Source organism: Triticum urartu, chromosome 3 (assembly GCF_003073215.2).
Source record: "Triticum urartu cultivar G1812 chromosome 3, Tu2.1, whole genome shotgun sequence".
NCBI classification, from domain to species: domain Eukaryota; kingdom Viridiplantae; phylum Streptophyta; class Magnoliopsida; order Poales; family Poaceae; genus Triticum; species Triticum urartu.
The window spans coordinates 206,632,684-206,657,255 of NC_053024.1; the positions used below are offsets into that span (position 1 = coordinate 206,632,684).

A 24,572-nucleotide genomic window follows, 5' to 3' on the forward strand; every position below is an offset into this window, starting at 1 on the left:
CACCAGGATCGCCAAAGGAGACGGCCTCCTGCCTCCCCCGCCTGCTGGGCAGCAGCCTCTGCCTCCGCCCCAGCAGCCGGCTGTCAGGCCAGTCGGCGCAGTACAAGATGAGTACCCCGAAGAGCACGAAGCCTACGTGGTATTTACCAGCGTGGCTGACGATCGACGCAGCAGGCGGCTGCAGCAGCAAGAGGTGAATGCAGTAGCATTAGAGACACCAGAATTCGTGCACTGGTCCGAGAAGCCTATCTGCTGGAGCAGAGCTGATCACCCAGAGGTGATGCCGAGTCCGGGCTCCTATGCCTTGGTCTTGGATGCCACCTTTGCAACAGATAGACGAGCTGCTCGTTTCTCGCGAGTTCTGATAGACGGAGGCAGCAACATCAACATCCTGTACAAGGACACCATGGAGAAGTTGGGAATCAAGCAAAGACAGCTTCAGAACAGCCGGACTATGTTCCACGGCATTGTTCCTGGCCTTTCCTGCCCACCAATCGGCAAGATTCTGATTGACGTCCTCTTTGGAGACAAAGATCACTTCCGCCGAGAGTCAGTTTGGTTCGAGGTGGTGGATCTCGAGAGCCCATACCATGCATTACTTGGTCGACCCGCCCTGGCCAAGTTCATGGCGGTCCCCCACTACGCCTACCTAAAGATGAAGATGCCTAGTTCCAAGGGGATTCTGACCATAGCCGGCGACTACCGGAAGTCGTCTGCCTGTGCGGCTGAATGTAGTTGGTTGGCCGAGTCCCTGGTGATCGCGGCCGAGAAGCGGCTCCATGATCGGGTTGTGGTGATGGCCGGCAAGCAGCTAGAGGTGTCGCCAAACCCCAAGGAGTCGGAGGCTGAGGGTTCGTTCAAGCCGTCCAAAGAGATAAAGAAGGTACCCTTGGATCCGGAGCACCCAGAGAGGTACGCTGTCGTGGGCGCAAACCTCGACAGCAAATAGGAAGGCGTGCTCGTCGATTTCCTCCATGAGAATCGGGACATCTTCGCATGGTCCCCCAAAGACATGCCAGGTGTACTGACGGAATTCGCCGAGCACAAGTTACATGTCCGATCTGATGCAAAGCCAGTCAGGCAGCCCTTGCGCCGCCTATCAGAAGAAAAGAGAAGAGTTGTCGGAGAAGAGATAACCTGACTCCTAGCAGCCGGCTTCATTATGGAAGTATTCTTTCCAGAGTGGCTAGCCAACCCGGTCCTAGTACTGAAGAAGAACAAGCAGTGGCGAATGTGTATTGACTACACAAGACTCAACAGGGCTTGCCCCAAGGACCCATTTGCTTTGCCAAGAATTGATCAGGTGATAGACTCCACAGCCGGATGCGAGCTGTTGAGCTTCTTGGGTGCATATTCAGGATATCACCAGATCAAGCTGAACCCGGCTGACAGACTGAAGACCACCTTCATCACACCGTTTGGAGCCTTCTGCTACCTAACCATGACGTTCGGCTTGAGGAATACCGGCGCCACCTTTCAACATTGCATGCAGAAGTGCCTCCTCAAGCAACTCGGCAGAAACGCCCACGTCTACATGGACGATGTGGTGGTGAAGACGGAGAAGCGTGGAACACTGCTGGAAGACCTCAAGGAGACCTTTGAGAACCTGCGCCGATTCCAGATCAAGCTCAACCCTGAGAAGTGCATTTTCGGAGTACTATCCAGCCAACTCCTTGGCTTCCTGGTCTCTGAATGCGGCATAGAGTGCAACCCTGTAAAGATCAAGGCCATTGAGAGGATGGAGGTACCCAGCCGACTGCTGGACGTGCAAAAATTCACTGGATGCTTGGCGTCCATCAGCCGGTTCATCAGTCGGCTGGGCGAGAAAGCTCTCCCCTTATATCAGCTCATGAAGAAGACCACTTTTTTCGAGTGGAACCACAAGGCGGACGAAGCCTTTCTCCAGTTGAAGAAGATGTTGACTACTCCACCCGTTCTGGCAGCTCCGACTCCTAAGGAGCCCATGCTCCTGTACATCGCCGCCACCAGCCGGGTAGTCAGCACAGTCATTGTAGTGGAACGCAAGGAGGAAGGCAAGGCACTACCTGTCCAGAGGCCGGTATATTACCTGAGCGAAGTGCTGTCGACCTCCAAGCAGAACTACCCCCACTACCAGAAGATGTGCTATGGCGTGCACTTTGCCGCCAAGAAGTTGAAGCCTTACTTTCAAGAGCATCCAATCACTGTGGTCTGCACGGCCCCATTTGCCGAGATCATCGGAAGCCGAGATGCTTCTGGCCGAGTGGCCAAATGGGCCATAGAGCTGGCTCCCTACACCATCTACTACCAGCCCCGCACCGCCATCAAGTCACAAGCACTGGCCGACTTCCTCGTCGACTGGGCCGAGACCCAGTACCTACCACCAGCGCCTGACTCCACCCATTGGCGGATGCATTTCAACGGCTCCAAGATGCGCACCGGCTTGGGAGCCGGCGTTGTCCTTACTTCTCCTAAAGGCTACAAGCTCAAATACGCACTGCAAATCCACTTTGCCGCCTCCAATAACGTCTCCGAATACGAGGCGCTCATTCACGGGCTCCGGCTTGCCAAAGAACTTGGCATTCGCCGGATCCTGTGTTATGGCGACCCGGACTTAGTGGTCCAGCAGTCGTCTGGCGACTGGGACGCCAAAGATGCAAACATGGCGAGTTATCGTTTCCTCGTGCAGCAACTCAGTGGATATTTCGAGGGGTGCGAGTTCCTCCATGTGCCAAGAAACGACAGTGACCAAGCAGACGCCCTGACACGAATCGGCTCTACCCGCCAAGCAATACCATCCGGCGTCGCCCTTCAACGCCTCCTCAAGCCGTCTGTCAAGCCTTCACCAGAATCAGACTCCATCTTTGTGTGGGCTCCCCCTGAAGAAGTCGGATCCGATTCCAGAGCCCTAGCAGACGGTACGAGGATTTTGACAGATGGCTCCAAAGCTGCCACAGTCGAAGCCGGCCCAGGGACTGCAGAACCTGGCCCGGGGACTGCGGCGGCCAGCTCGAAGACTCCAGAACTCGGCCCGAGGGCTGCACCAGTCGGCCCGGGGACTTCATTAATCCAGCAAGCGATTGCTGACTCCAGCCCGCCGCCTCCCAGCCCAGCTGCCCTCGTCCAAGTCGTAGTTCTGGCAGTCGAAGAAATAGCAGCACCCTCATGGGCCCAGCCCATCCTCAAATTCCTGGTGAACAAAGATCTGCCGACTGATGAGACCTTAGCTCGGCAAGTACAACGCCGATCAGCAGCCTACACCATAGTCAACAGAGAGCTGGTCAGGCGCAACGTCACTGGTGTCTACCAGCGCTGCGTAGAGCCAGAGTAAGGCCAAACAATTCTCAAAGACATCCATCAAGGCGAGTGCGGCCACCATGCGGCTTCAAGAGCACTCGTCGCCAAAGCCTTCCGACACGGTTTCTTTTGGCCAACGGCCTTAGAAGAGGCCAAGGAATTGGTCCAAAAATGCAAAGGGTGCCAGAAGTTCTGCTCCAAGCCGCATCAGCCGGCTTCTGCACTCAAGACCATCCCCATTGCCTGGCCCTTCGCAGTTTGGGGCCTAGACATGGTGGGACCATTCAAGACGGCACGAGGTGGCCTAACTCACTTGTCGCGGTGGACAAGTTCACCAAGTGGATAGAAGCGAAGCCAATCAAGAAATTGAATGGTCCGACTGTCATGACTTTCATCTCCGACATCACAATTCGGTACGACGTACCACACAGCATCATCACCGACAATGGCATGAATTTTGCCAAAGGCGCCTTGGCCTGTTTCTGTGCGACATAGGGCATCCGACTGGACCTAGAGCCCGTCGCCCATCCACAGTCAAACGGCCAGGTGGAGCGAGCAAACGGCCTCATCCTGTCCGGCATCAAGCCCCGACTGGTCGAGCCTCTGGAGCGCTCGGCTAGCTGCTGGCTCGATGAGTTGCCAGCCGTCCTCTGGAGTCTGCGCACAACTCCAAACAAGTCAACTGGCTTCATGCCTTTCTTCCTCGTCTACGGTGCTGAAGCCGTCATCCCAACGGACATAGAGTTTGATTCCCCGCGAGTCACCATGTACACCGAGGAAGAAGCAGAAGAAGCACATCAAGACGACGTCGATCTGCTGGAAGAGGGCCGGCTGTTGGCACTCAGCCGGTCCAGCATCTACCAGCAGAGCCTGCGCAGATACTACAATAGGAAGGTCAGGCCAAGATCTTTCCAAGAGGGCGACCTTGTACTCCGACTGATCCAGCGAACAGCCGGCCATCACAAGCTGTCGGCGCCTTGGGAAGGCCCCTTCATCATCAGCAAAGTGCTGGGCAACGACTCCTACTACCTGATCGACGCTCAGAAGCCCCGAGTACGCAAGAGGGACGACTCCGGCAAAGAGACAGAGCGGCCATGGAATGGAAACCTCCTCCGAAAATTTTATAGTTAAACGCAGTATGTACCACGCTACCTTTTGAATTAAAAGTACCAAGACTTCGGCCCCCCCCCCCCCGAGAAGAGCTCGGGGACTGGACTCTTTTATCTATATGATAAGAATTATGCCTTCGAGTATATTACTCTTTGTTATGCCGCTTGGCACCGGGTTCGACTAGTCGGCCCAGGGACTTGCCGCCCTGCGCTATGAAATGCTTCCTGCAGCCGGACAAGTAGTTTGTGGCGCCTAAGCCGTCTCCTGTCAGAAGCCGCAGCTCATAGAGCGACTGTCTGGTGGGCAGGAGTAAGAAAGAATGGGCGTCCACATGAAAAATGGCTAAGGACTCAAAGCATAAACATAGCTTAAAGCCGGCTTCCAGCCTTTTTTCGCAAACCGACTCTTGAACAGTCGGCTTGCCGCCTTCTATCCGACTTGCTAAACAACTCTAAAACGGCTAAGTACCTGCCTTCCCAAAGTGACCAAGAATTTGATCCGGCGGCAGTCCATAGAGCGGCTGTCCGACTGACAAAGACGGCAACTGAGGGAAGGCAGCAAAGGAAAAAGGCAAAAGAGCAATCGGCAAGAAAAGATAGAAGTCGGATGAATTTTACATAACAAAGGCCCTTGGCCGAATATTCGAGCAGAATTTCAAAATACACCCCGCGGGTGGAATTGTGCGAATTAACAAGTTCTTCAAAGACTATTAAAACAGATAAAACAAAGATAAGGCGGCAGCCTAGGAGGCGGCAGACGGGTTCGGAGGATCGGAGGAGACGGCGGTGTTGGATGTTGGGGAGGCCGGCTGGGCGGTCTCGGCTTGATCACCTCCGGCGGCAGTCAGCTCGGGCGGGCACGACTCGTTGCTGGAGGCGCGGTCGAGCTGAGGCTGGCCGTCCGCTCCATCTTCCGGTGCCTCTATCTCGCTTCTTTCCTCCGCCTCGTCTTCCTCCTTGAAGCTGGAGCCGATCACCTCCGCCGAGTCCTCGCCGTAGTCTGGGTTCATCCCAAACCACTCTGGCGGTACCTCCCCGCTGTCTTCAGCCCGCTCGGGGACAAAGATGCTGGTGTCGGTGTACTCGGTGATCGCCGCCGCACGCTTGACAAGGGCATCTTCCGCGGCTGCCAGCTCAGGCCGGGCCTCTGACTGGAGTGTGGCCAGCCGGTCTAGGTCCAGCCCCGGATACCATGCCTTGACGAATTCCAAGGCTCGGCACGCTCCAGCCCGGGCCGAGGAACCCTTCCAGGCCTCAAGACGGCCAGCCGCGACCTCCAGCCAGTCGGCAGTCCGACTGGGGGTGCGCGGAGCCTGCATGTCTGGCCATAGGGCAGCGATTATTTGGGCGCCGACACGTTGAAGTCGGCGCAACATCCGGTGGGCCGGCCGCAGACGAGCCCCAATGCTCAGAATATGCTTGTCAAGGGTCCGGGGGGCATCGGCGGCAATCTCCGCGCCATTCGCCCTCCGCTCCTCATGATCAGCCTTGATAGCTTGAATGGAGGCCTGCGAGTGGCCGGGGAAGAAGTCTGCCAAGACGAAAATAATGAAGAACAAGTCAAAAAACCAGGAGTCGGCTCGACCTATAGTCGGCGGCTCGAAGAAGAAAAGCAAAGAAGCTCACCGTCGACGAGGTCCTTGATCTCGTGGAAGCCGGAGGCCAGCATTGCCTCCTTGTCAGTCCAGGAGGAGCGCTCGCTCGCGAACTCGGCTAGGAGGGCGGCCTCCGCCTCCTTCCGCGTCTTCTTAAGCAGCTCCTTCTGCTCTGCCAATTGTGCGGCCAGCAGATCGCGCTCTGCGGCGAGCTTGCTGCACTCCTCCCCCTTGGCGCGCAACGTGGTGTTGGCTTCGCTCAGCTGCTGTTGAAGAGTGGCGTTGGCCTCTGAAGAGAAATAAGAAAGAAGGCGTTAAGTCATCAACAAAGAAGGTCGCTGGGGAGATCCGGCCCGACTGCTCAGCAGTCGGCCCGAATCTCGGGGACTACAGCCCGTGGGTGCGCCAGCGCGCCCCTGCAAAGAAGAAAAAGGACTCACTCCAGCTCTCTGACAAGTCGGCGGTCCGCTTGCCCGGCTCTTCAATGTTGCGGTTGAAGGCGATGAAACGGAGGTTGTGATAGTCCTGCGACAAGTATTTCAGACAAAAGATAGTACCCAGAACTCACCAATTGGAGTTCCGGGCCGCCTGCTCAGCAGCCGGCCCGAAACTCGAGGACTACACCCAGTGGGTGCGCTGGCGCGCCCCCACAGAGAGGAACAAGAAAAACAGAGACAAAGGAAAAAGCATACCCGGATGGCTGCCCGCGACGCCAGGTGCGCCTTGGTGAAGTTTTGGATAGCGTTGCTCTCAGCTCACAGCTTTGTCTGGACATCCAGAAGCGCTTGGTTCAGCGGGCCCGTGCCGCCTCCTCGCACCCACCCAATGGGCACGGCGCTCGTCGCCTCGGCGTCTAGGAGCCTCGAGCTTGCGGTGCCGGTCTCCAAGGGGCGTGGCGCCGAAGTCGCCTTCTCAAGACGACGGTGCATTGGCGAGCCGACTTGAAGGAGTAGCCTTGCCACGGCCTCGTCTTCAGTCGGCGGCAAGGGCGGGTCCGTCGGCTGTTTGCCTTGCGCGCTCCTAGACGGCGGCGGGGGCGGCGGTGGCGGCACGACCGCGTCCGGCATGGAGGCGTCGCCGCCGCCTCTCTCCACGATCGGGAACTCGGCGCTGGCTTCCCCTGACTGCCCTGTGAACTCCGGAGGCGGCGACGCAGAGTTCAGAGGGGTGACGAACACCGTCGACCGCCGGTGCGCGACTTCCTTAGCCTGCCGCCTTGCCGCGATGGTGGCCTCGGCCTCCTCCAGCTTTTTCAGGGCGGAGGCCTCCGCCTTCTCGGCCTCCGCTTTCTCCAGGCGGGCGGCCTCTTCCTCCTCGCGCTTCTCCTGCGCGTTTCACTCTGTCGCCTCCTAGAGGTCGGCGGCGGGGTCAATCCGCCGAGTAGTGGCAGACGTCTCCGCCGACCCTATAACGGAGGCGGCGGCAACCCTCTCAAGAGTGGGGGGAGCTCTGAAGTGAGGGAAGCATATGAAAGACTCAGACAAGATCAACAAAGAGAAAATAAAGATGAGTGACGGAGGCGCTTACGCAGTGACCAGCGGCGGCTTCTTCACTTCCTTGCGGAAGCGGTTGGCCTTCGCGGCCGCCTCTTCCCGCTTGGTCACGGCGGCCACTCCCTTAAATTTCTTCGACCGGCCACCAAGCGTACTCGGCCAGGCCCGGCGCTTCTTCGCGCCGCCTTGAGCGTCCAAGGCGGCGGAGGAACTCGCGCTTGGCTGGCCAGCCTTTGGCTGGTGACGCGGGGCGACTTCCCCCTCAGCATCATCATCAGGCCAGTCGGCGAAAGTGGCCGTAGGCCTGGAGCTGCCTTCTTCTTCTCCTCCTCCCTCGGCGTCGGCCTCCATGGCCGCCGCCCCCAAGTCAGGATCGTCGACGTTGCTCTCCGCCCGATCGGGGACAAACTGACGAGCTGGCCCCGTGGTGCCGGCCGAAGGAGGGACGAGAGGGGTCTGATTCAAAACAAAAACGGTCAGACTAGACAAGTCGGACTCGGCAACAAAAGAAACAGAAGAAGAAGGAAGACGACTTACAACAGGCGAGGGGTTGGCGCGTGAGTACGGCTCCTTGCCGAACCGCTAATCCATCAGAGACCGCAGTTCGCGATGTAGTTCACTGTGTCCGCCACCTCCGCGTGAGGCATGTCCTTGGAGCACATCCGACTCGGGTCCCGATGACCGCTCATCTGGCAGATCAGGTGAGGTCGGCCTTGGAGTGGGAGGACTCGGTGCGCCACGAAGGCGGCCAGCAAGTCGGCCCCGGTCAAGCCCTCCGACTGCGTCAGCACTCGAAGTCGCGCGATGGCGGCGGCACCAGCAGGAGACAACATCTTGGCTCAGTCTGACCAGCTGGGGAGCCTTCCAGCCGGCACGCCGGCTTCGTAAGCTGGCAGGTTGACCCAGTCGCCTTCTGGGGCGACGTTCTTCACATAAAAATAGGACCGCTGCCACATCTTCACCGACTTAATCAGTGCGATGGTGGGAAACAGATTGTCGGCCACTGATCTTCGCATCGTGATAAACGCACTGCACTGGGCCGGCACGCCGGCGACGTGTGTGCCGAGCTTGGACTGGAAGAACTCACCCCAGAGCTCGATGGTGGGGAGAACGCCGAGGAAACCTTCGCACAAGGTGGCGAAGGCAGCCAGTAGCACCACCGTGTTCGGAGTAAGGTGGTGCGGCTGAAGCCCGTGGAACTCCAAGAAGGAGCGGAATAAGCCGCTCGCCGGCAGCCCCAGGCCGCGCATAAGGTGCGAGCGGAATATGACCTACTCGCCCTCCTCCGGCGCCGGTGATATTTCCCCCCTCCGGCGCGAGGCGGACCCGCACTAAGCCCTTGCCGGGCAGCCGCCGTGTCTTGCGAAGGATCTCGACATTGTCGTCATCTACCTCGGAGCCGTCCCACACTCCGGAGTGCACAGCAGGAGGCGAGGCGGCGGAGGAAGAGCTCATCGCCGCGGGCGCGGCGTGGTTCGGAGCAGCAGCGGCGAGAGGAAGAAGAAGCGAGAAGGAGCGAAAGGGAGTAGGGAGGATGGGCGCGCGTGCTTCGCCGCCCCCTCCCCCCGCCTACCTGTAGGCTCGTGGGCTGAGAAGCCGAGGGGGCGGTCGTGGGATTAACTGCGCCCAGGACCCCACGACCCCCACGATTTACCACCCGAAGTTACTGCGTGCAATAACCGCGCGGGAACCCCAACCGTCCGCACGGCCACAACAGATCCGTTCACATGCCGAGGCGCGGTAGTGGTGGGCCCCGCCTGTAGGCCTGTCCCGTCGCGCGCGTGGGTGGGCAGACTAGCTCAGCCACGTGGCGCCTCGCGACGGGTCCACAACGGGCGGCAACCCGGAGGCTTATCAGGCATGCCGCCTGGACTCCGCCGCGATGTTCAAACTTTTTTAGGGGCAAGTCGGCCTTAAGCAAGTCTAGCTCCAACTAGTCGGCTTGACAGAAGACGGATAGCGAGGCCTAGATCCAACCGCCGGAAAGAAGAAACTATTGAGGCTCCTCGGCATATCGCCCTCGGTGCCTCACCAGCTTCAGGGACTACTGTCGGAGTAATGGGCCACAGGTAGGCTAACCCAGGCCCAGAACCTTTCAAGACATCGGGCAGGCTGCACCCCTCAAGACCTCAGGATGAAGAGCCGCCTTCTGAGAGTCGGCTGCGAGGCTGCCGACTGCCCACTCACGGCCGAGTCCCGAGGACGACTTCAGGATGAGCCGACTCCTGACTGGCGACTTCCAGAGAAGCTGGCCATGGGGAGTCGGCCCACGACGCCAACAACTCCCATGCCCTCATAAAGAGGGACAGGACGGGGAGTGGCCACAGTAAGGTCCACTCCCACCCTTTTCCAAGGGCAGGCGTGGCCACAGTACGCCGTACCCGCGGAGATCTCCGCCCGGCGCGTCACTGTTGCCATGCCGGCCCTGATGTCAGCCCCAGTGGGCGGAGTCCTGTGCCCACGACGGCCTGCCGGTACGACCCAGGGACGACGGGTCCCACCAGTCGGCGGGCGTACGAAAGACGGCAAGAGCGCCACTAGTCGGCCCAGTTGGGAGTCGGCCGGCCCCTCCCACGGGCCCCACGCGCCATTAACCAGATGCGACAGGGAGTGGCCACAGTGATCGCCCGCCAGACGGCGGGGCTGTCGCCACGACCCCATGACTGAGCCTGCATCATTAGAGGCACGACTACAGTAATCTACAGCCGGCAAGACCCGCCCGCGGCGGACGCGGCCTGTCGGCTCCGTACCGAGCCAGTCGGCGGGCCCCAGGAGTCGGCGGATAAGACGACAGCCAGAGAGACTGACGGCTGGGCCCACGTCCAGCCAGATTACCATTGTACCCCTGGGGGGTAGGCCTATATAAACCCCCCAGGGCACCCATGCAAAGGATTGGAATCCATTAGCACTAGACCAGATCATATAGGAAGGAGAGAGCTAGCCTTGCCTTCTCCTACCTCCAGGAAGCAGCTCAAGGAGCAACCGTGTACACACTTTGCCATAGTGATCATGTGGAGACCCCGCAGAGTAGCAGTAGGGGTATTATCTCCACGGAGAGCCCCGAAGCTGGGTAAGATTCGCCGGCGTGCATGCCTTCGCCTTATCCCGTTTCCAGGCACCGGCGACGTTCTACTTGCCCCCACCATGATAAGCCATCCTTTGGCATATGTCGCACCCAACCCCCGACAAGGAGATATGCCCTAGAGGCAATAATAAATGTTATTGATTATCTCCCGGTTCATAATTATGTTTATATTCCATGCTATAACTGCTATGGTTATCGAGTCTGCAATAACCATGAGGCTCGGAGGAAGACTCATATGCACGTGTGGAATAATAAACGGTAAAATGTATTCCTAGTCTGTCCTCTAAGACTAGTTCAAGTGTTGCATGATGGTTCTGTTTTCTTGATCATGGGCATGTCTATGCCAGCTACCTTGAGGGCACAATGTTAAGAGAACATTTGTGTTGAATCGACCAGAATTGATGTTATGCTGCGAGATACATTCGTCACAAGTTTAATGGTATATAACACAGAGATGGTTAACGTTTGCATGATTCCTTAGACCATGAGAGTATTGAGTTTCTTCATGCTTGGTTCATGAACTTTGGGGTTTGTTAAACGTCATCCGTAAATGGGTGGCTATTACGGTGGCTTACGGGTTCATGGAAAAGTATGTCAAGTAACTTGATAGCTCAAGATTGGGATTTGCTCCTTCGACGATGGAGAGATATTCTCGGGCCCTCGGTGTTACGGTATCCATAATCATCTGGCCAGACACCTTGTGATTTGATCACTAGGATGCCGGAACATGGAAACGAGAAAGAGAACAAAACCGGTAACGAGGTAAATTGCATGGTGGACAAATTGTTCGTACACGGATCTCACCTCGGGTGTTCGTGGCATATCGCGAAGCAACAGGAATAGCTCACTGCAACTGGAGGTTCACTCGAATATTCATTCATGTGTGTACAGGGGTCAATATGGGTGTCCATGGCTCCGATGTTGATCATTGATCAGAAGGGGTTCCGGGTCATGTCTATACTTCACCGAACCTATAGGGTCACACGCTTAAGGGTCATCTATCTACTGAATACTAGACAGGGAGTCTGAGAGAAAATCACCGAAAAAGTTTCGGACACCGAAAAGTTTCGGACAGCGGAAACGTTCCGCAGAGAGAGGTCATTGGATGAGTTTCGGTGAAACCGAAAAGTTGTTTCAGGATATACTATCAAGTCAAATTGGTTTCGGCACATGCCTGATAATTCTTCGAGGGTGCCAGAGTCATTCTAGAAACTTTCTGGAATTTTTCGGGATAAAAGCTGGAATTGCTCCGGAGCTGCCGTGAAAGTGCGTTATATCAACTAGAGGGGGGGTGAATAGGCGATTTTTATGAAATTCTTCACTGAGGAATTTGCCGGTGAGGAAATTCTTTAATGAAGAACTACTAGCAGCGGAATAAGTACTCAAAAGTAAACATAACAGAATACAAGCATAGTCATCATGATGAAATGAAGACAGGCACAGAGTACAGGTAGCGTAAGCACATGATAACGCAGGATGAAGACAATCAGACTGAAGAAATTGAACTGAGGAAATTGAGAAAGTCTTCAGTCAAAGTCTTCAAGCATAGATATGAACAAGCACACAACACAGTTATGAGGAAATGAAAGAGTTGAGGAAATAGAATCAGTAAGCTTGGTGAAGACAATGATTTGGTAGACCAGTTCCAACTGCTGTCTCAGTTGTATGTCTGGTTGGAGCAGCTGAGTATTTAAACTCGAGGACACATAGTCTCGGACACCCAGTCCTGAGCATGCAGCTCAGAACACCCAGTCCTCACTGTATTCTCCTTGAGCTAAGGTCACACAGACCTCGCCCAATCACTCGTGGTAAGTCTTCAAGCGACTTCCGAACCTTCACAAACTTGGTCACTCGGTGATCCACAATTCCTCTTGGATGCTCTAGACCATGACGCCTAACTGTCTGGAAGAAGCACAGTCTTCAAAGGTAACAAGCGTCGGATCCACGCAGGATCAATCTCTTCAGTGATGCTCAATCACTTGGGGTTTGTCGGTGTTTGGGTTTGGGTTTTTCCTCACTCGATGATTTTCTCTCAAAGTCCTCGGAGGATGGGTTGCTCTCAAATGACAAGTGTCAGTTTCTCTCGCAGCAGCTAACCAGCTAGTGGTTGTAGGGGGCGGCTATTTATAGCCTAGGGAGCAGCCCGACATGATAAGACATAAATGCCCTTCAATGATATGACTGTTAGGTGGGTAGATATTTTGGGACAGCTGGCGCATAGCACAACAACGGTCGGAATTTTGAGTAGCAAAATCCTCAGGGCTATCATGTTCCTCACTGTGTAGGCAATCCGCACTGGCGAATTCCTAACTCCTCAGTCAGGACAAATTCCTCAGAGACCAGAAGAACTTCGTCTCTGTCACTGAAGAAATTGACTGAACTGTATGAGATTTCCAATGGCTTTAGTCAAAGGGATTTGTAGGTGTAGGATTTCAAGTTGAGCATCACATGGAAATTTTTCCTTAGTATTTCCTCGACCTCCTTTAACAGTACGGTGTTTCCTATGACTCAAGAAAGATAAAATTAAACTACGAAAACAGAAGTCTTCACGCTTCATGTTCCTCGAATGAATACCAAGTCTTCACGGTCACACCAATTTCTTCACTTTCAAAGTCTTCAGAAAGTCTTCAGAGATTTAAAGTCTTCAGTTGAAGAACTTCATTTTTAGGGGTCGACTTTCTCTGTAAATATCAAACTCCTCATAGACTTATAGACCTGTGTATACTCACAAACGCATTAGTTCCTTAACCTATAAGTCTTCAATACACCAAAATCACTAAGGGGCACTAGATGCACTTACAATCTCCCCCTTTTTGGTGATTGATGACAATATAGGTTAAGTTTTCAACGGGGATAAACATATGAAGTGTAAATACTGATATTGAGGAATTTGATTGCAAGATATAGAAGAACTCCCCCTGAAGATGTGCATAGTGAGGAATTTGCTTTTGAAGCAATGCACACTTGAAGAGTTGAATCATGGAGATCTCCCCCTATATCTTGTAATTTATACACACATTTGACATATCACAATGAAGAATTTGAAATGCATGATGAAATATGGTGTCTGGTGAATTCAACATGCATGCATTAGCATAAATGAGGAATAAGCATGCAGAAAAAACATATCAAAAGTATCAGAGCACCATCGGGTTTAAGTTTACAACTCGATCCAATGAAGTCTCAGAAGAACGAGAGTTGTAACTTAACAAAAAAACGCCCATATAAAAAGACCTGTTTGACGACTAACTCAAAATTCTCCCCCTTTGTCATCAAATGACCAAAAGGATCGAATATGAGGACTAACGCCCTTGAAGAATATCAAGTTGATGAAGGAGCGCCAGCGTTGTTGGGGTCGTTTTTTGTAGTAGGGCCTGCCGCAGTGTCGTCCAAGTCTTCATTTTCATCAGTGTCGCGCGATGAAGAAAATGAGCTGGCCACCAGAGAAGGAATCTTGACCTTCTTGAATTTCTTCGGTGGAGGTGCAGACCAGTCAAAATCTTCCTTGAGACCCATTTTCTTCAGATCGTCTTCACCATACAGATGTGACAGAATAGCCCAGGTGCGGCCGAAGACTTCATGGAGATAGTAATGGTTTTTCTTCACTGCATTGTGTGTAGCAGTCATGTTGTGAAGAAATGAACCAAACTGACGCTTAACCCATTTGTGATTTCGATCCACCTTCTGGTGAAGACTAAGCAGAAGTTCATGGTCAGTCATCACGTGCGGAGCAGTGGCTTGAGGAGTGGACTTGGGTGCATTGGCAGAGTCATGTGTGGCAGAGTCATCATTGGTGGAATAAGAAGCAGCTTTGCGAAATTGACCATCCAATGGACGAATGCCTTCATCTATAACAGCTGGTGCCTTGCCCTTTCCATCAACCAAGGAATAGGTCTTCTTGAGGACTTCAATTGGGGGCAAGTAGCTGAGGTGATTATGAAAACCAGCTTTGTAGTTGAGTGAAGACCTTGTCCTGAGGAATCTCATAATCCAAGGTGCATAAGGCTTCAGCTCAAACGGAGACAGTGCAACATTTGCCAGAGTCCTCATGAAGAAATCGTGATAATTGACAGGAATGCCATGAACGATGTTGAATACCAGATTCTTCATGATGCCAACAATTTCCTCATCAGATGAGTCGTGGCCTTTGATAGGACTCATTGTCCTCATAAGAATACGATAGACAGTTCTGGGCACATAAAGCAATTCCTTCACGAGGAATTTGGTTCTTGGTGCTTGACCTAGCTTCAAAGATTTCATCAGCACCTGCATGTAGTGATTTGTAAGCTCAGGTTCACTGTAGATGCAAAGAGCTTCTTCAAGGGGAGGACTGAGTGGTAAGGCACGAAGCAATTCAGAAGCTGGTGCAGTATAGTGAGTGTTTTCAGACATCCAGTCCAGCACCCATGAATTCACATCTCCAGAATCTCCTGTGATGTGCAGCGTTGCATAAAATTGAAGAATCAGTTCTTCATTCCAATCGCAGATGTCAGAGCAAAAGTTTAACAGTCCAGCTCGTGAAGAACACTTAGGACTGGTGCGAAGCATGGCAGAGATTCCATATCCACGTGAGGAATGTGCTCATGGTAGAAGATTTTCTCTTTGTTGAACAACACTAAGGAATAGAAATTTGCTTGACTAGCAGTCCAGAAATGCCTCTTCCTAATGCGAGCAGAGTTATAGGGGTTGTAGTCTTCGAAGAATACATGCTCGCCGAAGAAATCATCAGCCTTGAACTTTTGCTTGCGTGAGAATGGATCATTTGGCTTGGGCAGAGGAGTATCAGTGAGTTGCATCACTACCTCAGGAATCTCAATCTCAGGTTCTTCAGGCTGAGGAATTTCTGGTTCCTCTTCAGTGGCAGTCTGCGTCTTCAGATGTTCAGCAACATCAGTTTCTTCAGCGCTAGTGGCTGGAATTTCCGCATGTACAGATGCAGTGGGGTGAGTTTCTTCAGAGCCCATTTGAACAGTTTGTGCGGGGGACTGAGGAATTTGCTGTAGAGGGGTGAAGAGTGGAGAATTGGGGTGCTGACTTTCCCAAAAGTCATCATTCATCACTGGTGTAGTACACCCAATATCCACATCTTCATCTTCCATTTCTTCAACGCCAGCCCCTTCAGCCGTGAACTAAGGCATGGGCGAGGAGATGACAGGTGTTGAAAGGATCTCATCCACTTCAATTTCTTCATCCAACCGCTCAGACAAAACAACAGAAGGAATTTCTTCATCAGATTCGCTGGGGATCGCATATTCTTCATCAAAAGGAACAAGGTCCTTTGATGGCATGGTTGAGATTGGAACAACATCAATGGGATTAGCAAATGAACTTGTCAAGGGCTTCATTTTCTTCGGGGCTGAAGAATCTGAAGCAGCTGATGCTTTCCTTTTCTTCACTGCTGCACGCTCTGCAGCCTTGGTCTTCTTCGCATCTGATGCAGATGGAAGGATTGGAGTTGATGTAGGCGCAGGAGCAGCTGAGGAATCTGGTTGATTTTCTTCAGGCACAATTGATGCAGTTGCCCTGATTTCTTCATCTTCTACAGGCGCACCACAAGTGGATGCCTTGGCAATTTCTTCAGCGGCTGGAATGCAGTCATCAGCCCTAGAACTCACATTTTCTTCAGCAGCTTGATTGTCATCAGCGGTGCTGGCATTTTCTTTAGTGGGCTGAGCAGATGCTGCAGCCTGAGGAATTTCTTGTTGCGATGGGGCTGCAACATGTGAAGTGAACTTTTCAGTCAGTTTAACAAACCTGACTTTGGCTCCTTTCCAATCAGCATAATACGAATCAAATTTATCACCGAGGATTTTGATTTCAGCCTGGACCTTCACTAGTTCTTCAGTTGTCATGGTGACAATGTTTTTCTTCAGAAGTTTCTCTTTTCTGTATTGCGTTTTCTTAATTTGTCTGGCCTTCTCATACTTCCATTTTTCTTCTTCAATGAAAGCAGTCAAGACATGACTTTCACCAGGAGTGAGGTTCATCTCCGGCAAAGGTGTGTTGGGGTCCTTGTGCCATAGATCAATGAAGTCGAGGATCAACTTTGGATCCAAAAGTAGTGGCACATTGCTTCCTTTGGCACTAGCGGCCCTGACTTGCCTGTCTCTGATGATTTTGGCAAGTTCTTCATCACCAGCTTCGTCTTCTTCAGACGGTACTTGGAAAGCGACCTGCTTCTTCTGAAGACTTTGGCGGAGGAGCTGACGACTTTGGAGGAACAGGAGCAGCATGAGGAATTGGCCGTGAGGGCTTTGAGGATTCTGGCCATGAGGGCATTGCTGAGGAACTTGGCCTTGAGGGCACTGTTGGTGAAGCACTTGGCTTGCGTGCAGGCTTCTTTGACATAGCCTTCTTTGGCTTGACAGCAGAGGCCTCAGCAGAGGCAGCAGCAGCAGCAGTAGAGTCTTCATTGAATTTCCTCACTGCTTCTCTGGCTTGCTTAGCCAACTTGGCTTGGCGCTTGGCCCATTCATCAGGGTAGTCCTCACCGCGCTTGAGGCTGGTGGGATCTGCTATTTGGCCAGGTGCCAATGGAGCTCTTGGGCATGGAGGATTGAGTGCGAATTTCTTCATGTACTTTGGAGTTACATACCTGTACTGCCTCCATTCTCTTGCCCATCTCCTTTCTATCCTCTGTATGCGCACCTTGCGCTGATTTTTGTCCTCTTTTCCAAACTTGGCCTCATCAGGAGTGCAGTAATCTTTGTATATGTCCTTAGGGATTTCAAAGGCAGTCATAACCTCAGGCTTCTTTCCTCCTTTCTGTGGCCTTTTACCATCAACCATTTTCTTCAGTTGAGGAATTTGGACAATTGAATTCTCTGAAGAAGTATGCAAATTTTCTTCAAGGAACGCTGCAAATGAGTTAAGTTGATGAGAACCTAGTGATTCAGCAGCTGACATGAGTACCTGTGAATATAGTATAGGTGCGAGGAATTTGGAGAGGTCATATGCGTTCTCAGAAGGTTTTGTAAAAATAACAAGTTTGAGGAATTTGACTAGATGAGTCTTGAAGAATTTCACTAAGCGTTCTTTGTCTTAGGTTCCAGAGTTGTATAGATCGAAGATCCACACAATTGAGGAATCTTGAAGAAAAATGATGCTTAGAGAAACAAAACAAGAACAGATGACTTGTGATGAATTTTAGTGAGTGAGGATATGAAGAAAAACACCTTTGAAGATTTTGTAGATAATCATTCGAATCAATTAGGGCAGTAAAAGTAACTTTTAATTACCCTGAACGAAGAACACGGCGAACAGTGAAGTGGAGAGGAGAAGTTCGTTTGTGTAGATCTTCCACGCCCTAACTCGGCGGAGGAAGACGGCTACGGCGGCGGAGTGAAGATTTCCGCAGTCGGCGCGAGTACGTCGACGACGAGGTCGAGGTAGTGAAGCTCTTCCTCACCGGCGACGATGAAGTAGCGGCGGCGCTAGGGTTTGAGAAGCTCGAGCTGGAGAGAGGTTGAGCGGAGTAAAAGAAGTGAGGAAGGGGAAGAGGGGTATTTATAGCCACGGTGAAAAACTGTTCGCCCGAAGAAATTGGACGAACGTGCCCCTGACCCTTCTCATTCGCATGACACGTGTCACCCACGTAGTGAGAAGTGGAGATCATATTAGATCGTGGGTGAGTGGATAAGTATATCGTGGGATGCGAAATGGTTTGAGCGGCAAAGCCGAAAATTTAGATAAGACAGGTTTAAAAGTTCCGTTCACAATTTCTTCAGCTGACAAGGACACAGTGAAGATTTTGAACGAGTTTCAAATAGAACGCACATGAAGAATTTGTGAATAGATTGGGTTGAGTATAGCATAGAGGGGAAGGGTCCGATCACATTCACTTAGCAGAAAAACCAACTTGAAGAATTAGCAATAAGTGAATGCTGTAGAGGACATAAACTCATATATATATATATAGCCAATGAAGAAAAACGACGGAAACAGTGAAGACAATGCAAAGTTGAAGAATATGAACAATTTAGGAATTTCAACTTTTGGTGGTGGCGTGACCCACCGTATAAGAATGATGATTTCAGACACCGCGTACAATTATCGTAGGGTTCTGAGAATCAAATTCTTCGTTAATTTCTTCACACTAAGAGTGTTATTCTTCATTAATTGAAGAAAAACGTTTCTTCACGTGTTGCACATCTAAGTCATCAATTTTGCATAAGTGTTTGGATGAGTGCCCTTTTCAAAGAACATTCGAAGATTCTAGTATATTTAGCTCACACCGCAACTTGCTAAATCTCTTCTCATCCAAGGGCTTTGTGAAGATATCGGCTAGCTGTTCTTCAGTCTTCACATGCTCAATAGAAATGTCGCCCTTCAACACATGATCACAAAGAAAATGATGACGAATCTGAATGTGCTTTGTCTTCGAGTGCTGAACTGTGTTGTGGGCAATCTTGATGGCACTCTCATTGTCACAGAAGAGAGGAACATTCTTCATGTTGACGCTGCAGTCCTTGAGAGTTTGCTTCATCCATAGCAATTGAGCACAGCAAGAACCAGCGGCAATGTACTCAGCTTCAGCAGTAGATAGTGATACGCAGTTCTGTTTCTTCGAGGACCAACAGACCAAAGATCGTCCGAGGAAATTACATGTACCAGATGTTGACTTGCGGTCCACATGATCACCAACATAGTCAGAGTCAGAATATCCAATGAGATCAAAAGCCGAGCCCTTGGGGTACCAGAATCCAAGTGTTGGTGTGTGAGCTAGATATCGAAGAATATGCTTCATAGCCTTATGGTGTGATTCCTTCGGTGTAGCTTGAAATCAGGCACACATGCAAACACTAAGCATTATGTCTGGCCTAGATGCACATAGGTACAATAAAGAGCCAATCATGGAGCGGTATACCTTATGATCAAAGTCGATACCATTTTCATCAGTGCACAGATGGCCATTTGTGGGCATAGGAATTTTGACGCCTTTGCAATCTTGCATGCCGAATTTCCTCAGTACATCCTTGAGGTATTTCTCTTGAGACATGAATATGCCATTGCGTTGTTGACGAATTTGAAGACCTAAGAAGAATTTCAACTCTCCCATCATAGACATTTGATATTCTTCACTCATCATATAGGCAAATTCATCACTATAACGTTGGTCAGTACAGCCAAAGATAATATCATCAACATATATTTGGCACACAAACAATTCACCATCATAAGATTTAGTGAAAAGAGTAGGGTCGAGTGAACCGGGTGTGAAGCCTTTCTTCATGAATAATTCCTTCAAGGTATCATACCACACCCGTGGGGCCTGCTTGAGGCCATAGAGGGCCTTGTTAAGTCTGAAGACTTTGTCAGGATTCTTTGGATCTTCAAAACCTGGGGGTTAAGCAACATATACTTCTTCCTCAAGCTTACCATTGATGAATGCACTTTTCACATCCATTTGATATAAAGTGATATCATGATGGTTAGCGTAAGCAATCAATATGCGAATAGCCTCAAGTCTAGCAACAGGTGCAAAAGTTTCATCGAAATCAATTCCTTCAACCTGTGTGTAGCCTTGAGCTACAACCCTGCTTTATTCCTCACCACAAGGCCATTTTCATCTTGCTTGTTGCGGTAGATCCACTTTGTGCCAATGATATTGTGCTTGCGATGATCTGGACGTTTGACCAGTTCCTAGACATTGTTGAGCTCGAACTGATGTAATTCTTCTTGCATGGCCTGAATCCATTCAGGCTCCAGAAATGCTTCATCTACCTTAGTGGGCTCTAATAGAGACAAAAGCATAGTGCCCACAAAAGTTAGATAAATGTGAAGCTTTTGAGCGTGTGAGAGGACCTGGCGCTTTGATGTCATTGATGATCTTTTCAACTTGCACTTCTTTTGCAATGCGAGGATGAGCTGGTTGTCATTGAAGAGTTTGATCATCATTCTCTTTAGCACCATTTTCTTCTGTATTTTTTTCAGGTGCATTAGCTCGATGTTCTTCATGTTCTGGAATGAATTCTTCGGCTGATTCTTCAGTAGGAATGACATCCTCAGTAGCCTTGAACTTGATAGTTTCCTCAGGTGCTGGTTCATCTATCACAGTAGGTAGGTGCTCTCTTTGCGAGCCATTAGTTTCATCGAACCGCACATCTACAGTTTCAACAACCTTGTGAAGAACGTTGTTGAAGACTCTGTAGGTGTGCGAGTCCTTTCCGTAACCAAGCATAAAACCTTCATGTGCTTTCGGTGCAAATTTTGAGTTGTGATGAGGATCTCTAATCCAACATTTAGCACCAAAGACTTTGAAATAACTTACATTGGGTTTCTTATTAGTGAGGAGTTCATAGGCAGTCTTCTTGAAGAATTTGCGAAGATATACTCTGTTGATGATGTGGCACGCAGTGTCAATTGCCTCAATCCAGAACCGACAAGGCGTTTTGTATTCATCGAGCATAGTGCGAGCCATCTCAGCAAGAGTCCTGTTCTTGCGCTCCACGACGCCGTTCTGCTAAGGAGTATAAGGAGCAGATAACTCATGAGTAATACCAAGTTCATCAAGATAGCCATCGAGACCAGAATTCTTGAACTCAGTGCCATTGTCACTTCTGATTTGCTTGATCTTCACACCAAAGTTGGTTGAAGCCCTTGAGGAAAATCATTTGAAGACTTCCTGCACTTCATGTTTGTAAGTAACAAGGTGTACCCATGTATAATGAGAGTAATCATCAACAATAACAAAGCCATATTGAGATGCTTCATTTGAAACAGCAGAATAATGATTAGGACCAAAGAGATCCATGTGAAGCAATTCAAATGGGCGAGTAGTGGTCATGATAGTCTTCACTGGATGCTTGGCCTTTTTCATCTTCCCAGCTTCACAGGCTCCGCATAGGTGATCCTTGAGGAATTTGGCATTCTCGATGCCAATGACATGCTTCTTCTTTGCAAGCGTGTGCAAATTCCTCATGCCTGCATGACCAAGTCGTCGATGCCAGAGCCAGCCTTCTGAAGCTTTTGCAAGTAGGCACACGGCTGGTTGTGGTCCTGTAGAGAAATCAACAATATACAGGTCTCCTCTCCTAAATCCTTCGAAGACTTTGGAATTGTCAACTTCCATAACCACAACACAACGGTATTTGCCAAAGACAACAACCATATCAAGATCACAAAGCATTGAGACAGACATAAGGTTGTATCCTAAGGACTCAACAAGCATGACTTTGTCCATGTGTCGATCCTTCATGATCGCAACCTTACCTAGACCTAATGCCTGACTTTTGCCTTTGTCAGCAAATATGATGTGCTTCAGATGTGACGGAGATAATGGAGCATCCATCAATAGATTCTTGTCACCAGTCATGTGATTTGTACATCCACTATCGAGGACCCACTCAATGGCTTTGGGTTGATCATCCTGTAGATGAATTAGTGCAGCTTACAAACTCATATACTTCATCAGTGAAGAATATGACATCAATTCATCAGATCAATTTCATCAAGCAAAAGAACAGATAAAACAGTATGAGGACGTGAGAAATGAAAGTTCATTTCTTCATGATTAGCCTGCGTCCTATCAGGCACACTCAGGTCTCCAGCAAATTCTTCAGACGATTACATACGTTTGGAGACCTGACCCTGCAGAAGAGATTAGTTCCTTTTCTTCACCACCCACATCTGAAGGGGTGGCAAAGAGTTCATCATTCTGCGAGCTCCATACGAGAAGGATGGCATAGAAGCCAGCCCATTTCGTTTCACATAAGAGGGGTTAGAGTAAGCATAAGAGTAAGAAGAGAAATTCTTCGAGGACTTATGGACATAATGATTTGAAGAATAATGCACATATCCATAATCCTTAGATCTTCCTTGCGAAACAGACGGGTTAGCACGATGATGTTCATATGAGGACTTTGATCCTTTTGAGGAATATGATCCATGTGAGGAGTTTGGTCTGTATGAGGACTTGGATCCATATGAAGAATTTGATCCATATGAGGAATTTGATCTGGGGTTCCTATTCTTCACAGGTGGCGTCATGATGACATTCACCTGAAGATTTTCAAGGCATCTTTTGGGAACCCAGATTTTCTTCATAGGAGGACCATTCCGGCAATTAGTGCCAACATATCCAGCAAATACTTCACCATTCTGATTTTTGAACAGTTTATAGTTGGAGTCAAATGACTCATCATCAGAATGAGGAGATTCACATGAAAATCCAGATAAGTTAGATAGATCAACTGGAGGTCCCTTTGCAGCAACCCATGTAGTTTTGGGGTACTGCTCAGGCTTCCAATATGTACCATCAGCATTGAGTTTCCTCTCAAAAGCGATACCCTCTTTCCTAGGGTTCTTGTTGAGGATCTGCTTTTTAAGCACATCACAAAGAGTCTGATGCCCTTTGAGGCTTTTGTACATGCCTGTCATGTACAATTCCTTCAGCCCTGCATCATCAGTGATACTAGCAATGTCCTCAGATGAGGAATTAGAAATAGCAGAGGCATGTGAAGAATTTGGTACATTAGCAGTATTTGAACATTCAGGTGAAGAATTAGCAGATTCACGTTCAATGCACTTCAAGCATGGAGGAACAAATTCTTCCTGAGAAGCGCTGATTTGTTGAGCAAGTAATGAATCATGCTCCTTCTGAAGATCTTCATAACTCACTCTTAGCTTCTCAAGATCTTGCTTTCTTTGAAGAAATTCATAAGAAAGCTTCTCATGATCAGATAAGAGAGTGTTATGTTGATCTTGAAGGGTGTCATACTTAGTATGAAGTCTACGAAGACTTTTAGCCAAAGCTTTTGACTGATCCATTTATTCACCCAACATATCATCGCTCTTATTTAGCATGGAGTAAACTTTTTCCAAAGCTCTTTGTTGTTTAGTGGCAAGGGAAGCAAGTTTGACATAGCTGGGTCCAAATTCATCACCAGATTCATCATCACTAGACTCGGATAGGTAGCATTCAGTTACCTCAGCATCTTTTGCCATAAGGCATGATGCAGAAGATGATGATTCTGGTTTGAATGTCATCGCTTTGAGAGATTCCTTGAAGTCCTCAAACCAAGGATCATGACAGGTTCGATGACCTTCATAGACCTCAGAGAGACGGTCCCAGATGAGCTTTGCATGATCGAGATGCATGATATTCCTGAACGGATTTTGAGAAAGACAGGAGCAGATGACATCCTTCGCCGTGAGGTTGAGAAGAGTGTACTTGCGAATGTCATCAGCTTCCGCCATCTTGCACAGATCGGTCAGACCAATTTCAGTGACGGTCCACAGCTCACTGTTCATCGCCATGAGGCGCTTCTTCATCATGGCCTTCCACTTGGGATACTCGTGACCGTCAAAGATGGGGCATGTCACTTTCTTCATACCTGCGGTCAACATAACTAAAACTCCAGGCGGTTAAACCAAAATCACACAGAACAAGGGAGTACCTTGCTCTGATACCAATTGAAAGTGCGTTATATCGACTAGAGGGGGGGGGGGTGAATAGGCGATTTTTATGAAATTCTTCACTGAGGAATTTGCCGGTGAGGAAATTCCTTAATGAAGAACTACTAGCAGCGGAATAAGTACTCAAAAGTAAACATAACAGAATACAAGCATAGTCATCATGATGAAATGAAGACAGACACAGAGTACAGGTAGCGTAAGCACATGATAACGCAGGATGAAGACAATCAGACTGAAGAAATTGAACTGAGGAAATTGAGAAAGTCTTCAGTCAAAGTCTTCAAGCATAGATATGAACAAGCACACAACACAGTTATGAGGAAATGAAAGAGTTGAGGAAATAGAACCAGTAAGCTTGGTGAAGACAATGATTTGGTAGACCAGTTCCAACTGTTGTCTCAGTTGTACGTCTGGTTGGAGCGGCTGAGTATTTAAACTCGAGGACACACAGTCCCGGACACCGAGTCCTGAGCACGCAGCTCAGGACACCCAGTCCTCACCGTATTCTCCTTGAGCTAAGGTCACACAAACCTCGCCCAATCACTCGTGGTAAGTCTTCAGGCGACTTCCGAACCTTCACAAACTTGGTCACTCGGCG

At 50.1% G+C, this 24,572-nt stretch overlaps 1 pseudogene; it reads right to left on the reverse strand.

Moving 5' to 3' along the window:
* Nucleotides 1-4,846: 4,846 nt before the first annotated feature.
* Nucleotides 4,847-23,890, reverse strand: LOC125546781 (annotated as a pseudogene).
* Between the last annotated feature and the right edge of the window lie 682 nt (nt 23,891-24,572).